The sequence below is a fragment of the Paramisgurnus dabryanus genome, chromosome 11, assembly GCF_030506205.2.
Source record: "Paramisgurnus dabryanus chromosome 11, PD_genome_1.1, whole genome shotgun sequence".
NCBI classification, from domain to species: domain Eukaryota; kingdom Metazoa; phylum Chordata; class Actinopteri; order Cypriniformes; family Cobitidae; genus Paramisgurnus; species Paramisgurnus dabryanus.
In genome coordinates, this window is record NC_133347.1 from 31158267 (window position 1) to 31164266 (window position 6000).

Here is a 6000-nt window from a genome sequence, read left to right on the forward strand (position 1 = left end):
AAGCGCACATACAGAGACACATCCCTTCGATTTTTTTGGCTTTCATTGTGAAACTTGAGGACTTTATTAGTATATTTCTAATTGTAAACTTCTAATCAGTCTCTCTCGTCCATCTTGATGATTAAAAATATGCAGAACTGTCAATATTTGCGATCTCTAAGTTTAGGTGGAGCTATGGATGTCGTGGTAAAGGAATTTCATTTGCGGTGATTTTGCGTGGCTTACTAGCGTGGTATACCTTGTTTATTAAAATAAGATTATTACTTAAATCCAGGGGCCCGTTCTTCGTACGTCGCTTAATACATCCGAGATCAAATGAGACATCCGAGAAGTTTAGATCTGGCTAATTATAATCTCGCTTATTTGGTTCTTTGAACACCACTGCTGTTGATGATTATTATGGCAGGATTGAATTATCTGAGATCACTGCGCGTTCGGGCACTGCAAGAAAAGTCAATACATATCGATAGTAGAAAACACTGATCAGCCACGCTGTGATTGGCCAGTTGTTACAATGGCCAAGAACACGCCCATTTTTAACCCCTGCAGTCTGAGAGCTATTGATGGAAGGTTGTGAACTTTTTATGTGACTGAATTTAAAAACCCAGTTAAAGCTACTTTAGAACATAAATCACCATAAATAATGTAAATCTTTTTGTAAAAATATAATCTTGATATCTTTACTATGCTTGTCAAAGATTGAAATTAATGATTGTAATTAAAATTTGATGCTCCTAAAGTACTTTAAGTCTCTTTTAAAAACAGTTAAATGCTATTTTGTCTGTTTGTAACAGCAACTTAAAAAGCAGAATAAAAAACACAGGTGGTGGCCCTCCATCTTCATGTGATGTGCTGGCAGGAGTGATGTCTCTAAACTGGCTGATTGTACAGATCATCTCTGGAGCAGTTGCTCTTTCTTAAACCGACAGCCAATGCAACAATTTAATTCCTGATAAATAAAATTTTAATTGTAGTGTATTATAAGATAGTGTTTTCCTCTCTTTAGTTGTAGATAATACACCAACACTTTTAGCAGTTTCCAATAATATGGTAAATAAAGTATGATGTGCAGTAAGGGAATGGTAATATTATTCTACATCAAAAGATTATAAAATACAACCGTTTCTGATAGCAATGCACATGACAGTAAAGAAATCCTCTCAGATGGTAGTCCTTTAGAGAAACTATATGCAAGTGGTTAAATAAGTTTACTTCAATTGCATTATTCTTAACTGATTTCTGACTATATTAGCAGTATTCCACGTTAACTGAAAGTCCTGCATCTGCTGAGTCTGCACAGAAAAGTGTAGTAAAGAAGATAAAGATATGTGAAAATATGTGCAACAAACTTATTTGGTTATTTTGGTCATTTTTGTCACAGAACAGGGACAGGGTAACATATTTGTAGACAACGTTTTAAAGATAGAACAGATAGAAATTACTAAACGAAAACCCTTTCATGCATGACATTGTAAGCTACTTGACAATCTAAAGACAAAACTAAAATAGGAGATTAGTTTATTCAAATGAAAATTAGAGTAATAGTCTTTATTGTACATAACATCTATTAGTGCTGGGTATGATTAATTGCTGTTTTTATTAAGGAAAATTCAAACAAATTTAAAATGAATGTGATCAGCATGTCATTCGTTTAAGAATAATAATCAAACACCTGTTACACAAAAACAAGTCGCACAAGTACAGAAAAAATATATTTGTTATATTATATATTTTTTAAATAACATCGCTAAAAGATTTAATTAATATATTCTTTTTTTATTACGTGTTGAATTTGAAAAGCTCTTTATATTAATCATGCATCTTACGCAGATTGCGCTCGTATAATGAAGAATACGCGACTGCGTCAGACTTTCCGTATCACATCCGCTTAAAAAGGTACAAACTAATCTTGTTTACATGAAATAAGCCTGCTCCCGAGCAGGTTTGAGCTTACAGACCTGTTGCTATGACACCAAGTTTAGAATGAGCTTCGAAGAACCAAATAATCCAAGATCATGCCAAATCATCAACAATCAAATCCAGCTAACTGAGTTAGCGACATACGAAGAACGGGCCCCAGAACAACGAGATGCACTGAGGTAGAACGCAGGGTGCTATCTTTCCCCTATGAGAATATATATATTATATTAAAGAACATTGTTTAGGCTTGAAGGCAATAGACATTTTCAATTTGTATCTATAACGTTTGAAATTAAGTTGTAAGATCATTTTTAGTCATTTGGCTTTTTTCATCATTTCAGAACAAGCTTAACTGCTATTCATAATAACTTATATTATATTCCGTGTGTTCCTTGGTTGAAAATATGTAGAAATATATGCGAGTAAAAAAGTACAGAACAAAAACATTTAGCTCACGCGGAGCGAACGAAAAGCCGTTAATAAAGCAGACTCTCCGTATAGAGGACGTGCTGAAACAGTCGAGTCGGCAGATGATCATGATGTTAATGTTTCACGCAGATATTGTTGATGAAAAACTTGCATATCTAAATGCCCAGGCGAGAGTCAAGTGTTCAGTCAGTTAATATACAGCCAGACGTTACATTGGCTGCTGCCTCCTCGTCCACGGAGCGGAGAAATTCGGTTTTTATTAAAAGCGGTTTTAATGCTGGTAAGCAATCATATTTTGGCGCCTTGTATTTGTGTTGATCAGATAGTTAAAAGTAATTTTAATCTTTAAAACGGCATCTAGAGGCAGAGGACGCTAATTCTGTCATCTCAGTTTCACTTTTTTCCCCACACGTTCACTCACTGTATGATTTAACGAAATATGATTTGGTAAAGGTACCTTTTACAGCATGTCGCGGTGTTGCGTGATAGTGTTATGCAAAGCCTCAACATTATATCAGGGAGATAAGTCAGTAAATTTGAGTGAAATCACAGGCTTTGCTTATCCCGTGCGAACCGGCCACACGAAACTCAGACGTAGGGAGGTAATTTCTAAATCACACAGGGTCCCCAGGTAATACTAATCCTGTGCGAATAGTACATTAGATGTATAACTGATGATGACAAAGTTTTTTTTCTCTGCATAATAATAGGAACCCAGGCAGTAGCATCGTTTCACAATGTTTCCATCACCATCATCAGTGGATGCCTTTGCCGTCCGTAGCCTGAGATTTCAGATTTGCAGCAAAAAAATTTTGATTTTCTCATTTATTGGAATGCTGTGCAGGTATTTAAGTATTTTAGTAACTTTGTTAAATAAAGTAGTATTTACTTTTACAATAAATTAATTGCTTGTTTATATTTTACAGGTATTTGTACCTTGCAGCCATCCATTACAATGTCACCAAGCCGTAACAAAAGCAGGAGAGGGAAAGTACAAGGCTATGTTCCCAAAACACACAAGTGACATACCGTAAGCAGTAATGTTTTATTTCAAATACATTCATAATTAAAAACTTAATGTATGAAGCAGGGAAATAAATGATCAAAACAAAAGATTTATTGACTGCAATATTTCTACAGTTATGTGGATGATGTGATCAGGCTTGTGTTTGATGAGGTATTTGAAGATAAGCTGAAGGAAACCCCGATTCCAATGGACCTGGCATCACAGTTTGAGAGACCTTCAAAGGAGGACGTGATTGCATGCCATCTTCAGTGCAGGGGTCGTCGAAAGCCAAAATTGTGACCGATCTGATCAGGAAGCTCCAAGCGTATCTGGAGAACAACACACGACAGGATGATAACCTTATAGTGTCTTCTTAAATAGCACCAGCTGACAAAGCTTTGATATGCCATTTATCTGAATAGATAGCTGTAAGAAATGAATTGAACAATTTTTGAAACAAGAGCACAATATGGTTACTAAAGTATGTTTATTTGTATATTGTTTAACATTTAAATATATATTTGTAATAAATGAATAAAAACTTTTGACTGACTATTACATTTTCTTTAAAGTTACATCTTTTGTTCTTTTGGGTACTTTGTTACTATAATGATACTTTAGTGTTATTGGTTTAAAAATGTAATAAAACTTACTCTAGTCCTGCACCTCAAAGGCTTATAGTCGGTACAATAAATGTTCTGTGTGTAGGGATTTAGACAATTTGTGCAAAACCTGGATGATGAATCACGCAGGTAAGAGGCCCTGGAACATGTTGCATTCTCCTTAAAACCTAATAAGTAAAAACATAGCACTTATAAGTAAGCAGTCTTTCATAAAAAAGTTTACCATAGTGAAATAATGTAGAACATTCATTTCAATTAATACTTTCTTTGTGCTACATTTGGTGTTTCTATATAGTTTGCACAGTGATATAGTATGTAACAGTCTTTTATTATAAAGTTTACTATAGTAAAATAATGTTAACAAATGAAATAGTTTTATAATCATTTCAACAAATACTTTCTATGTGCTACATTTGGTGTTTCCATATAGTTTGCACAGTAATATAGTATGTAAGCAGGCTTTTATAATAAAGTTTACTATAGTAAAATAATGTTAATAAGTGAAATAGTTTTATAATCATTTCAAAAAATACTTTCTATGTGCTACATTTGGTGTTTCCATATAGTTTGCAAAGTAATGTAGTACGTTATAATTACCTTTTGGATGTCTTTGCAACACATTTTCGTCTTCGTTTAGCATTCTGGCAGAGCTAAGGACACCTAAAAAAGTTAAATCCAATCGCGTTCATTGACGGAGATCGTTTATATCGTAACGGCCGTCTGAACTCTCTGGATCGAGCTTGAAGTGGTAAGGCAGTACAGACACCATCGTTTATAGAGAAATATAGCGCTTGTTTACGTTGCCTGTGACTCTCAGTCAGAACCGGAAAACCCATGCGTAGTCAGGGGCGTAACCTTTCAAACACACGCCGAACCCAGTTGACCAATAACAGTTGAGTAGTCATCTGACCAATCCGAATACACTAGACATTTTGGGAGGCGGAGACAGGAACTAAATCCGAGCGTTTTCCAGACATGCAGAAATCGGTGAGGTATGTAAACAATTTATAAGACTCACAGTGCATTAGTTCAAGTTTTAATAACATGTATGTACTATGGGATATTACAATAACGTGCTAATGTGCCAATTTATTAGCATAATTGGTGCTCTTTAAAATATCCTGTAGTGCAGCCTTACTGAAAGTTGCCATGAAGGAAACATGACAGTGAATTAATGTTACTGTGTCTAAACTGCACGGTATGTAGAGAGTTATCCACCATTATGCGAGTACAAGTGTCCTTGTTTCTAAACAATAGGTATGATTATAGATCTTTTTACAGCCCACGTGATCAAATAGCCTACGTGTGCATTTCGGCAACAGAAGTGGTGTTGTTCCACAGTGGTTCACAGTGGTGTTAGCAACTCAGAAAGTTTATTAAAACAGTTTCCCAGCATCAAAATGTCTGGTTGTTGCGTTTGGTTGCACTAATATTGTATGAGCCAAATCGAGCTTTGTGTTAATTTCATATTTCTTTCTTGTCAGTAGTAGTAAGTGAATATTATGTAGCCATTAGACTGTCTACTCCACCTAGAGGACTGTTGGGAGGTTGAAGGTGAAGCCCAAAGGGAAAGGCCTTAAGAACAGGAAGTCACAGCAACTGGGCGTGGCTGAGAGGGCAAACAGTCTTTTGACCGTGTGGTGGTGTTCCTATCTAAGAGACTGCTTTAGTTTAACTGTGTTTTTATTTTACTTCAAGTTTTCTGTAACATTCTATCAACATCAATAAATGCTCATTGGACAAACTGGATCCACCTCTATTACTCATCTACACAACTGAACGCGTCAAGATATATCCAACTCAGCCACAAGTATAAGCAATTCAGGGAGCAAAGGAACGAGCAGAAAAGGCTAATACAATTTAGTCTCCTCCAGACGGATATACTTGGATCAAAGTAATATTGGATCTGAATACCAGATACGGAAGTCTAGGAAGTGCATGTGCCATCTTGGATTGTTTGAAGGCCGAAGCCAATCCAAGCGAATCCTAAAGAATCGGTATGTGAAACAAAGAACTTTTTAA

At 35.6% G+C, this 6000-nt stretch overlaps 2 long non-coding RNA genes across 2 annotated transcripts; one reads left to right on the forward strand and one right to left on the reverse strand.

The window, feature by feature from the left end:
* The first annotated feature begins 3063 nt into the window (after positions 1 to 3063).
* On the forward strand, positions 3064 to 3630 carry LOC135730138 (uncharacterized). Its single transcript, XR_010525896.2, has 3 exons — positions 3064 to 3193; positions 3276 to 3379; positions 3490 to 3630. It is a non-coding gene; the product is annotated as an uncharacterized lncRNA (long non-coding RNA).
* On the reverse strand, positions 3381 to 4967 carry LOC135730139 (uncharacterized). Its single transcript, XR_010525897.2, has 2 exons — positions 4009 to 4967; positions 3381 to 3684 (listed from the first exon to the last, which is right to left on the reverse strand). It is a non-coding gene; the product is annotated as an uncharacterized lncRNA (long non-coding RNA).
* Between the last annotated feature and the right edge of the window lie 1033 nt (positions 4968 to 6000).